General features: G+C 35.4%; 1 long non-coding RNA gene across 1 annotated transcript in view; it reads left to right on the top strand.

Moving 5' to 3' along the window:
• LOC125611349 overlaps positions 1-13,357 on the top strand; it is a 22,387-nt gene extending 9,030 nt beyond the window's left edge. The window contains exons 2-3 of the long non-coding RNA XR_007341508.1: positions 2,861-2,867; positions 13,346-13,357. This is a non-coding gene — a long non-coding RNA (uncharacterized LOC125611349). The remainder of the gene's footprint in view (positions 1-2,860; positions 2,868-13,345) is intronic.
• Positions 13,358-13,687: the final 330 nt, after the last annotated feature.

The raw sequence follows: 13,687 nt of genomic DNA, 5'->3' as shown, positions 1-13,687 counted from the left end.
GGGCCCCAGGCTCCTTGCCGGAGTGTCCGAAGGGAGGGGTGGGACTGGTCTGTCTCTGGTTGGTTTCAGCTCCCGGTTTGCTATTTCATGAAGGCTTGGCTAGAGACCTCTTCCTAGAGTCCCTGCACCGCTCCTGCTGCGCTGCGCCTCGGAGGCTATCTGCCCTGATGCGGGGGCCGCGTGCAGGCAGCCGACAGTCGCCGAGTCGCGCGGGCAGCGGCTGGCGGGTCTGGACCTCTGCGCTGTGTGGCGGAGATTCACTCGTCTAGCGCAGACTGTCACCTCCAAAAATCCTTCCAATTCCCGGCCGGTCTCTCTTTAGTGGAATTTTGCTAGGAGTTTCTCAGCAGGTCGAATCTAAGCGTATCCATGCGTCTCTCTGACCCCGTTGTTGAGGAGGTACTGAAAGCGCTGCCTCCCCTCTCGCCGCCATGTTGGATCCCCCGAGAATAAATTCTGAGAGAGGATACTTGTAAAGATAAGTAACCCTTCACAGTCCTTGCCTCAGTGTAATTTATGAACCACACTTAAGAATTTTAAATTAAATACCAGTCTGGCAATGTTACATTGAGTATACAACACACAAGGGAAATACAACCAAATGAACAAAGTATATTGTGAGCTACGGCATTTATCCTATACCATTCTCAGGTTTCCTCATCCCGACTAATATCTTTCCCTTACTAGCTTAAGTACTGAAGTAGTTGCAGATCTAGTGACCTCTTTGACACTCTTTAACTTCATGCTCTGACTCCTACTAGCTCTCTGAAACTGATCTTATCAAGGTCAATAAAGAGTACTACATTGCTAAACCTATTGACCACTTCTTGACTCTCCTGTTAACCTATCAGATGCACGTGACACAATGAATTCTGCTTAAATAATCATGTGCCTAATCATGTGTCTTTCCCAGCCATTCCATCTAGAATAACCTTCTTTTCATTACTCTTGCAGCTTCTCCTTAGCAGTTATGTTCATCGAGTATAGCACATATTATTGCACTTATGGATCCTGTTTATTTTCTCCATCCTCCCAATTAGTGCATAAACTCCACAAGTGCTGCAATTTATGTTCATTTTTTTTCGTTGTTGTATCCCTAGTACATAGAATAATGTCTGAAACAAGAGGAAGTGATCTGTATGTGTTTGTTTAATGACTGATATACAGAATAAAAATCGAACTTGTGGGCTCCAAAAGCAACATAACTTTGTAGAAAGAAATTTCACAATGTATATGTTAAGAGTTGTTGGGTTTTTTTCTTTTTTCCTTATTCATAATTTTTTGCCCCAATGAATTTATTTTTAGGAATATATACTAAGTAAATAATCATAGACAGCAAGATGAAAATATTTAGGCCCACTAAATATTCCCATAAGTTACTAGAACATGTCTTTCAGCCACATTGGAGTATTTCTTTCTTTCTTTTTTGCTGAGATTTGTAAAGCTGCTATGAATTGGTTTGTGTTGTGCTGTGTGAACATGTATGTGGGGGTGATGAAAGATAGGTTATGGGAATTTAAATCTGCAGTTTTATGATAGATATTTTTTAGAGTGTATTTTTAATTGGGTTTCCAAATAGAATATAGAAAAAACTATGCCACTTTAGCAATTCAAGGATTGCCGCAGGCTGTCTGGGCAAAATAACCGGGGGCTTACAAGCAACTTGTGAAGGTTGATACAGCGGGAGCGGGAGCCTCTTTATTGTAGGATAGCAAGGGTATATATACATAACTGAATACACAGCTTAACTTAATTAACATAAACTAGATACAGCAGTCAACCAATAAGGAATCCTCATCATCTTAATGATTACACACAGCTTAACTTAATTGACATAATCTAGACACAGCAGTCAGTCATTAAGGAATCTCTATCATCTTAATGGCTCACTGGCATTACTTCACAAACCACTCCCTCTGGCAAAATGCCAGGTGCCATCTTGACTTGTTTACAGACCCTAACAAAAGATCCCTTCAATTGTTTTCTAAAACCCAAGGACCTCCCAAACACAAACTTTAAATTGGATATTATGAAAGGATTTTAAAAATCTATAACAAAACTCTAAAAAATATACAAAGCATCTCACACAGGAATCCCACTTTTAAGAACCAATTGTAAGCAGAGCTCAAATCAAATAAAACAAAAACAACAAAAAAGATAACAATTTACATATAAGGATAGATATCATATAATATATAATCATTGACAACAGACTCAAATTGAAGGAAACCTCAATCTGATTAAAAGTCAAACATTGCATTTATTCAGTATAACTTAAAAATGTTATGTTTTCACAGACTGATAATCTGAAAGTCCTCTTGAAAGTGAAAAATTAAACTTCTAAAGAGCAAATCCAATTTTATATTAACAATATACATTTATTTATAAATATCTGTGCAATGAAAGGAATGAATTAATAAGTTAAAATGTTGTCTGTGGAATTTGTCATGGTTGATTTTTCTTACTAATTTAATGTTTATTTCAAGACTTTCTTCAAGAGTATGTATAACTTGTGAAGTGAGAAATAAAACAATCCAAAATAAACCCCAAATCCATCCCACATTATTTGAAAAAAATAAAAATAAAAACCCTGCTGGAAAACATGATGAATTTTAAGACAAACCTTGCAAAACTTCTCATTCTCCTACACTGTAGAAGATTAAATAGAATTTTAAAAAGGATATGAAAGTGAAAGTCAGGCTTTGATTGAGAATCTCCAGGTTTCCTTGCCTGATCTGTATGTTTACATAGTACTTTGCATTTCTCCTTTTGTAAGTGGTTTCTCCTAACTACCTATGGGGTTGGCAGGTCAAGTTTCATTATCTCCAGGTCTTTCCTTGGAGATAATTGAGACCCAGAGAGGTTAAGTGACTTGCCCAAGGTAACCTAGTTAGAAGGTAATAAAACCAACATGAAAACTCACATCGTCTCTACTAGTCACACACTTTTCCTCCACTGTTTCAAACTATCCTGCTGAAAAATTAGGAAAGAGAAACACAGTGATTGTGTTCTCCTGAAAGCTATTTGAGTGCGCTTCTATTAGTGCCAGACAGCTTTGAAGTCATTGATTGCCCCTGCGAAATGATGAGATTGTGCTACACAGAACTTGGCCCTCGTTACCATGTGATTTTCAATTAAGAAGAAAATCAAAAGTATCCCAGTGTCATGGTCATAACCTGATGGGTTCAGACAAGCTACCAGCTGCATACAAATCAGGGAGGACAATCATTTGTCTGTGTGTGCAGACTGCAGGCTTTCAAAAGAAATGGTCTTTCACATTTGTGGTGTAGTTATTTTATTTTCTATGCCGTGGATGATGTCATTTGTGAATTAGGTCTTTAATTTGTTTTTTACTCCTGGGAAAACTTATTACAAATATGTACTGAGTGATCATTATAATGATATGAATGTGAAAGTACATTGTGAGAGCTGAACAACTCAGAGAAGTTCATCAAGATGGCTGCTGGCAAATGTATAAGAAAATTGCGGAATAATGATCTGGTATCCATACAGCTAAACTAACGGTTCAGCTATCTAACCTTCAGCAAGTCACACCCTTCAGCTTCATAATTCCTAAAACAGGGCTATTCATCTCTATCTTGCAGAATAGTGAAATGAAATAGCACACACCCAGATGTCTAGCTTTGTAAGAAAGAACAGATTTGTGGAATACATTGCCCTTCTGTTTTCTTAATGCAGAGATTTAGAAACCATTTTGTGGGATATTATTAGGTAAAGAATTGAAGAGACTCTTATAAGGACCTGACTCTGAGAAAAGGCTACTTCATTAAAGACATAGGAGAAGTGCCACGTCGCATGCTTTTATGAACTGGCTACTGAGGAGGAAATGACGGAACCAATAAAAATGTTAGAAAGTGCCTGCTAATGGCAGCCACTTGGATGTTGTAAGTTGATCTTAATACAGGGGGCAAGAAGTAAGTTTTCTCAAATATGTTGTAGAGAAGATGAGAAGGACATACTAACTTAATTCTATTTTTATATGTTAATTATAAAGCATTCTGCAGATGTCAAAAAAAACAAAAGTGTCTTGATTGTAAATTTGGTTGACAGTAATAGCATTATCTTGTTAGTGCAAATAATGCAAAGTCATACGCAAACTGTATGCTTGAAGTCAAGCAGTGCTTTTTTCTTATTTATCTCTTGGCACAGATTTTGTTGACATGTATGAAAGCTGACTTAGTATTATTTTTATTATAAGATATGCTGTTTAACCTTCAATTTTTATACTTCATTGTCAATTGGATACAAATTCTCATTTCTAAATATATGGATCTCAGTTACACCTTTAAAACACTTCACCAATTCAGTCACTATTTCACTAACTGTATTTTTATCCCGTTAATGATGACTTCAGATCCAGACACTCTACCTTTTATTTGTTAAGTCCTGCGCTTGACATAATTTAGTTTTAGAGATTTCCCTGGTGCCAGAAATGAAATGATTTGATGAATACAATGTCATGTTCAAAAATCATTCATGAATACTCTCTTGAGAGAATCTATAAACTCTTAACTCTTAAAAAAAAATCAAAGCTGACAAGTGATAATCAATTTCTCAGAAAGGATTAACTTTTAGTATTAACGTGAACATCACAGTGCATCAAGCTGCTTCTTGTGGTTGTGTGTGAAGATGCAGACATCCTTGCTACATTATCCAGCCAGCAATGTGCTATGATCATTTTGCTTATTTACCTTTGTTCTCAGGACTATACTTGGCGGCTAGGTGGAAGGGTGTTTCTTAAGTGTTCTTTTGCAAATCACATGGCCTGGCTTCATGTTCTAGGTCTGCTCACTCATTTTCTCATTTCACAAATATTTCTTGGGTGCCTACTATGTAGTAGCCACAGTTCTCTGCAGTTCTCTGAACTAGAAACCAATAAAAAAATAAAATCCATGGAGCTTATATTCTTGTAAAAATAAAAGAAAATAAATAGCATGTTAGGAAATGTATCCAGTTTAATGGTGTCAAGTAAATATTGCCCCATGTGAGGCTTCCCTCAAAAAAATTATTCAAGTGATGGTGAAAAATTTGAAAATCTCAAAGGTAAAAACATATTTTCATGTTAAAAACTTACCCTTGTCCACATGTGCAAACAAGTCTGTATCCCTAGTTTAAATTCAGATGACATGGTTTAAAACTGATCACTAAATGCAATCTCTTGAGAATTTGTGGGGATAACCTTGATTTTAGTCACCATTATTTTGTACATAGTATATAAGAAAATAGGTTCTTTTACTTTGTCTTCTAAGTGACTCTGAATTTTTTTAGTGCTTCAAAAATATTGAAAGTGGTAAAAGTGTCATTAGAAGAAGCATGTGATATACTCTTAAAAGGTAATCATTCTCAGGGCAACTTGTCTTTGGACATTTGTTTATTATAGAATTATTATCTATCTTATGGTTTATCATTATTGAATGAACTTCATCAAAATCAATTTTGTGGCAGCTGTCCAATATAATAGATGATAATCCTGGGGGAGTGTTGTATCCCGACTCTTTGTCAGCAATAAAATCATCACCAATATTCTAAGGATTTGGGAAGACCAGTATCCAGTCAGGCTAAGGAACAATGACTGAGCCATGAAAATACCTTGTTCATAAGAAATCCCAAATAGGACCTTGCCTTGACTCTTGGAATATCTGAGCAGACATTAGAACAAATAGCACTATCAGGATTTGATAAAAAGCCTCATTTGCTGCTGAAGTTTGAACATTATCCAGATGAACAGAAGAGGATATGGGTACATATTTAGCTCTCTGCTTTTGTAATATTTCCCAGTGGATGTCATAAAGATCAGGTGAATGTTTCAGGATCAAATACTGGGTGTTAAAAATACTGTGTCCTGTAAGTCATTAGGGCTGTTTATGGGAGGTGCAAACACCTAAAAAAGCAAGGTTTGAGTAAGAGGGAGAAAGGGTTGACAGATGGTAGGTAAACAACCAAACCAGCTGCACACTCCAAATTAAAATTAAAACCATCACACATTTTGTTTGCATATGCTACTAATAGTTGTTTTAAATACAATAAATTGTTCTGCAGGGTCAGCATAACAATCCAGTTGGCACAGTTTGGACTTGGTTGTATTCATTATGTGTCTGCTGCGGTTGTGAATAAGGCTCTGCTTTTGTTGGGTAAATAACAGTAGTTGAGTCCTTTTCTTCAGAATATATACATAGTCAACAAAGGAGCTCCTGCCAGGAAGCATGTGCAAAAAATTTAGCAGCTGCCATAATGTAAGGAACATGAGAGGAAAGGTAATCACCTAACTCCAAATTCATAAAAGGGTAACTTTTTTTCTCATACACCTTTGTCTTTTATCACTTAGAACTTTTTAAAATTATGGACCTTGGATAGTCTATGGAGGGTACATGAAAGTACAGGCTCTGATTTCAGGGGGTTGGAGATGCATTATATTCCCTTGATTATATTCACCATTCTTGTTTTATTACTATTTGCTGTGTAACAGATGAAAGCTATGGTTGAGACACTGCATGTGTTTCCAATTTAAAAGACAGGACTAGGTCAAGTTGCGATGATTTGCAGCTTTGAGTGCTCAGCCTTCTCCTCTGTTTGGTTTCCTCCTCTTTCTCAAATTTTCCAGGCACTAAATTGGGATTCTGACTGGGTTCGTGTTATAGAGAACAGTCTTCAATTATTTGTTCTTATTATGTTTTTCACACCTAAGAATGTAATAAGTAGTTTGAGGTTATAATGGTGCCACTCCTGAGAATTATATTTTCAAGGCCAAGAGCCAGGGTTGAGAGCTGTTAAATAACTGGGTCACAAAGCATCTGTACTAATGAAGATATGCCCACTTGCAAAATTTCTAAATCTTATCTAAATGGACTATATGTGTTTTCCAGTTGTTCCAAATGATGGTCCTTGGGCACTCTTCTAACTCTAAAAATGATCTTCTTACTCACTGCTGGGGAAAGCTAGGTGAGACCCCGTGTGCCAAGCAGGCAGCATTGCTACAGGTGACGGCCACACCTGCTATGTCTTCCTGTTGCTTTCTGGCTGCACACACTAACATGCTGCATCACGCAAAATTATAATGTCTTTCCCCTCTGGCAAACTGCATACTTGTCACCTCCACCACTGTTACAGGCTATTTATATAAGGCATTCAGTTTTACTTTTAGCCTTGTAATGTCTCCAATGTATAGAGCTGTAAAACAAGGTTCTAGTGTATTCATTGGTAATTTTTATTTTCCGTCTGTTGAAGCTATTTGAAGAAACTGATGATCTCTTACTAGCTCAAACTCAGAGCCTAGAAAATAATAGTTCATAACATTCCCATGGTGCTTTTTATAGTCATTTTTTTCCCTGGTACTTAATTTTTTTCCTTCTTTGGGTGACAGTTTTTTACTCTGGCATAGAACTGTAGGTGTTGGGCTGTCTCCTTTTCGTTTTGATTTAATACCACACACTGCGTTCCACTGCTACAACATGTGAGCACAATAAATTTCCTTGTAAACTGAGGATTTCAAGGCTAGAACTCTGTCAAGCTTATATTTTCAGAGCTCTTGAAATATTTTCCACTTAGCAACCTCTTCACATTACTTGGAAAACTTTTATGTCAGTCAAAAGGATGATTCTCACCAAGGAAAGTACAATTCAGAGGCTGATATTTAGAATTAGTGCAGGCTTCCTAGGCAATTCAATGGCTGTGACAACTTGCATTAGAAGAGTGTTAGAAGGAAAATATTTTTTCTCCATTTATATATAAAATAAAAACATTTTGTCTGTCTTCTAAAATCCAAAGTAATAGTTTTGAACAAACTTATTCTGAGTTGCTGTTTACAAGAACAGAATGCGATAAATGGATTTGTCATGACAAAATCATATGAAAGTGGGTGTGTGTTTGTATAGACCCAAATCCTGCATTGCATAACTATATTTCCTTGCATAACAACAAGATTGGGTGAGAGCAGTGTTTTCAAAGGTAAACATGTCATGTCTCGTTTGATGTCTGTGTTTTCAAAATTACTCAAATCACTTTCTACATTGACACTGGCCTGCCATTTACAGAATCCAGGAACACCCATTGCTGATTCTATGAGTAGTTATCAGGGAGATATTGATTTACAAAGACTTCCTAGGTGACCCTTATGTGATCTTTGCCCATTTTTCCCTACAGAGAGCTGGGGTCCGGGGCGACATATAGAGGTAGAAAGAAAGAGAACACAGCATTCACAGCATTCCTTGGCCATACTTAGCCAGACTGACCAGGGTGAAGATGGCTCTGCAAGGGGCAGTGGGACCTAACATTACATCTGAAATGGTGCCTGACTGTGAATGAGACATAGGGCATAATCCAGTGTTGTCCCCTGGACTTCTAAGCTATATCATAATTTTTCTCTTGCCCTCATTCTGATAAAGAGTTGCCTACAGTGCAAGTTCCCAGTTCATATCTTCTTTGGGTATCTAAGTACCTCTGTGCCTTCATCCCAATTCTGAATTACCATTTTGGAAACATGTTCATGATAATAGAAATAAATATTGATTAAACACCTTTGAGTGACAGGACTTTTTCTAGATAGTTTATGTGCATTGTTTCATTGAATTATCCTATTTATCTTGTGAGTTTACCACAAGGAACTTTTCCAAAGGTCTCAGAGCTTATAAATGGCAGCATAAGGATTGTTATGACTGTCTCATGAACTTTTATTTAGACCACGCGCTCTAGTGTCCCTAGGATATGAAGCCTGTTTTAATATTAACCAATTTCTCTTATGCTGGGTGGGACTCTTGCACCTGAGCCTCTACAGAATGGATGAATATGCTCTATCCACCACAGACAGACCTGCATTGACTATTTGCCTAGAACTTTGAGTCTTAACCCTTGTCCACTTGCATCTTGAGTTCCTATCACCTTAGACCTGAAGTCTGTCCTCTCTGTGCCACCACATGCTCTGCTTTCCTTGGTCATCATTGTTGGCCATTACCCAGTTGGCTTCCTCTGAAGTCACATTTCTATATATATATGCTCAGATATTGGTAAGAGTCTACAAAAGTGTCATTTATATAAAATAATTGATTTAGCATTCCAAATGGAACCCTCCCCCATGGGTGCATTTTTGATGATCTTAATACACTGAGAAAATTTTACACTGAAAAATATCAAGTTGTAAATTTTTGTACATAAGTCATCCCGGAACAAGAAATTCTAAAACGGAATTTTAGATGAAACAATGCAGGTTGCCTCTCCCTAATTTTGACTCCAATAGTCTTCTCCTAATTTTTTTACTAAAGATTAAATTATTTTCGGGAAACCTTTGCTTTGATACTTCTGTCATGAAGCAATTATGGGTGCGCATGGAAACCCTCTCAGTTGCAAGGAGAGTTCACTGACAGTCAATAACTTCCCTCCATTCAAGGGAGAAATGGTCCTGTTTGAAGTTGGTATTCCACTTTGGTTGTTATTATGATCCCCTTAGACTTATGACTAACAGGCCAAAGAAGCCATTCTGATATGTCATATCCAAATAATTTGAAAAAATATAGACAAGTAAATTTTAGCATACAGAAATAAATTTAGTGACGCATTAGAAAATAATACTGAGCGATTTGTTTTTTTCCTCTCACTTTTATTCTATACTTTTCCTCTAAATTAAATCCTATGATAATTTAAAAACAGTGCTGCTTCTTTGTGTGAGTCAATTCTGTTTACTCAATAGTCAACATTTAATACATTTATATAAAACATCTATTATTTATCTTCTAGAGAGATACTAACATAATCAAGACAGAATCTCTGTCCTGCTCTCACAAAACACAGCACCATTAGGAAAGCAAATACTTGTGTCAGTGATCCTTGGGTTGACATTATGTACATGTGCAAGGTATGAGCTGTAAAAAGACAAAGGAGGGATGATTAGTTCTTTCTGGCCTTGGGAATTTTAATTGCAAAGAATATGTAGTACTAAGTCAGGTAAATAAAGGAGAGAGGGACATATATGCCTGGAAAACAGCATGTGCAGAGGCATTGATGTACACAGTAGCAAAGGGACATTAGGGAACAGCTGGTACCTGGGTGTTGCTGAAGTCTCAGGAGAGGTGGTGAGAGTGGAATTGGATAAAACTGTAGCCTATTACGGACACACTGGCCTGTTAAGCACAGTAGTTTTTACTTCATTCTGTGGGATAGGGAAGCTTCTGATGGGAACTAAGCTGTGAGGACAGTCCTGATTTTTGTAAATCTCTGAGACTTGCCAAAGATCATAATTTAAAAGCTACTTTCTGATTTATCTATGCCTTCCTAATATAAAATTGTCTTCTTTGTTTTCTTCATTGAATGACTTCAGCATGGGCCCAACACTTTTGTGCTCCTTTAATTAAACTTTCAAGTATGTAATATCCTTGCCTTCTTTCTGTTGTGATATAGATCTGATTCCCCTTCTTATAATTTGATTTGTTAGCATAATTGAGACGATTATTTGTCACACAAGTTATAAACAAATAAGATATGACAAAATATTTTCGACAGGTTTTAGGGTCCTTCTCCCAAATGTCCTCAGTTTCACTTTCAGAATCTTATTAAACTTGGATGCTATACCATGCATGAAGGATAATATGCCTTGCTGTTAGTAAAATGAGTGCTGTTCTGTGGTAATCACCTTAGATTGGCTCAGAACAGCGTACCCACTTCTGTGGCTGCGAGGAGAGAACACTGTTGTGTAGTATGACAATGTCAATGGAATATGCCATTCTATTAATCTCCAACCACAGGATACAGAATTTCCTTCATAATGGGATGATAAGCTATTTCTGTTATGATTTTATGGAAAAGGCCAACTGGCTAATGCTTTAATTATTGAATAGATATTTTCACATAGTTACAGCACAGAATTCACTAAGGATGATGTCTTTGCATGTTTCAAGGGCAGCTGGACAATGTCTGAGGACATTGGCATATTTGAGATTTGGGGCAATAAGTAATTTTTACAATATTTAAAATTAAATCTTTTTTATTTTAAAATAATTTTTGAGGAAATGTGGAAAATAGAAAACTATTAAAAATGAACCATAATCCAAGTACCCAGAGGAATTCTTTATTAAAATGGTTAATATTTGCTTCTATCCATATGCACATTTACTTCCATATGATTATCTATATTTTTCCTATGGCCAAATCTGATAAAACAAGAACAATACTGGTTAACTTGTATTGAGCCCACGGGATGTCTAAAGTATTGTTATAAATTCTCCTCTTGTGTTGTCTCATAGACTTGTCAAAAAAGTCTATTTGTTAGATATAATTATTGCCCACATTTCACCCTGATCAACTCAGCAAAAGAAAGGTTAAGTCACGCAGCTTTTTAAATGGCAGAGTCATATTTAAATCAGAGCTTGTCAAAGCCTAAGCCACTAAGGGGTATGCTTCACTGCCATTATATTCACAGGTACATATGTGTATGGGACAGTAGAAAATTTTGAATATATATATTTAAAGATGCTGTCTTAATCTATACAGTTTCATTTGGGTTTTTCATTCATTTCCTCATTTCTAGGAGTGCAAAGTTGCATCTCCTTAGAAATTCTATATAAGGATTTAATGTCATGGAAAGACGTTTGGCTTACACAAAGAAAATGCAAGTATACCACTTAATCTATTATCTTTAATACTGAAATTTGTTCAAATATTTTCATTATGATATAACAATCTTATGATATAAACATGAGGAAAATTTTTCAGTACTTGTGTATTTTCAGTATTTGTGAATATTTAATTAAAATCCTATATACAGACTCTATGTTCATAATAGATAGAATATAAATTATAAGCTCTAGATATTAATATAAGCATCATTTTTTTTTTGTAGTTCTAAATGGACAGCATAGCTTTATTTAATTTATTTTTATGTGGCTCTGAGGATCAAACCCAGTGCCTCACATGTGTAAGGCAAGCGCTCTGCCACTGAGCTATAGCCCCAGCCCTAATTTTTATTTTTTGATGTAACAGTTCTCAGCTTTGATTTTTTTCTATTTAGGCATAATCTGAGTTTTGAAAAATTTAAACAACCATGCACCCATATGCCTATTAGATATGGGTCCCATTATTCAAGTTTGTTCCCTTTTCTAGGCAATCCCCCCCACATTCCCCAAAGGTAACCACTCACCAGATGTCAATTACTGTGCTTTGATTTTGTCTATTCTAACTTAAAATCATATAGCATATTTTTTTCATATATATATATATATATATATATATATATATATATATACAGAGAGAGAGAGAGAGAGAGAGAGAGAGAGAAAGAATAGCTTACTGTTATGTTGAAGAATCATAAAGCACTATATAAGGAATACAAACTACAGGTTATGTACCAAATATAGACATCGCTTCCTTTTATAAATAAAGTTTGTGGAAACACATCCACATTTATTTACATACTGTCTGTGGCTGCTTCTGCCTATCAATGGTAGAGTTGAGCATTTAAGTCAGAGGTTGTGTGGCCTGTAAAATGTATTTACTACCTCTGTTTTTACAAAAAAATTGCAAATTTCTGATATATATTCATAGTTGGATTACTTCCACCTTTTTTTTACTATCATGAATAACCCAACTATGAACCTGTAAAGTGGTATTGTGGATATATGTTTTCATTTATCACAAGAAATACTGAGAAATAGAATTGCTGGGTCATAGAGTAAGTATATGTTTAATTTTAGAAAATATTTCTAAATCACATTCTAGTGTGACAGTTACTGTTTTATACCTTAGTTAATAATATATAAAAGTTTCTTCTATTTGCTAAAATGTATCAGTTTTAATTGTGTCCATTCTGGGGGTGTAGTAGCAACTTCTTCTTAAGAGTTTTAACTTAAATTTCATATTTTTAATGTGTTCATTGACCATATGTTCATGTTATTTTTAAAATGTCCAATCATGTCTCTTACTCATTTAAAATTATTATGTCTCTTTTATCATTCAGTTATAGGAGTTCTTATTACAGATGTACTATAACAATTATTACCTGTGGTTTACAAATTCGATTTTAATATTATTATGTCTTTTGGTGAGAAGCTTTTGAATTTTTTGAAGTTTAATTTATCAGTATTTTACTTTATTACTATTAATTTCATTATTGAAAGACATTCTTGCTTACCTATAGGTTGCAAAAATGAACTCTTTGGTGTTTTTCTTTAGGAGCTCTTTTAGATTTTACATTAAGGTGGATGGTCCATATTGAATTAATTTTTGTGTAGAGTATGAGATATAAGTCTAGGTTTATTTTTCTTTGTTCTATAGGGTTCTGTTTGTTGAAAGAATTTCTTTACTACTTTGGTGAATTTATTGAAAATGCCATGTAATCTCATAGTTATTTCTGCTTATTGAGCTTTTTATTGGTATGTCAGTAAAGTACTATACAATGCTAATAGCTATAGTGTATTTTCCTTGAAGTCAGATCTTTCAAGATGATTTTAGCTACCATGAATTTTCTGTATTGTCATATGAATTCTAAAGGCAACTTATTAATTTCTATTAAAAAAAATGCTCTGATTTTTTTCACAGCACTATATCTGTATATCAATTTAGGGATTGATGTTTTAATAATAATGAGTCTTCTGACTCAGAAAAATTGTACATCTCTTTGTTTAATTAAGATCTATTGCTCTTAGCAATGTGTTGTCATTATCAGGGCAACAGTTTTGCACATTTT

This window comes from Marmota marmota, unplaced genomic scaffold, assembly GCF_001458135.2.
Source record: "Marmota marmota marmota unplaced genomic scaffold, marMar, whole genome shotgun sequence".
NCBI lineage: Eukaryota > Metazoa > Chordata > Mammalia > Rodentia > Sciuridae > Marmota > Marmota marmota.
Note: the sequence above shows the minus strand (reverse complement) of the source record. Positions and strands in the feature narration are given on the sequence as shown.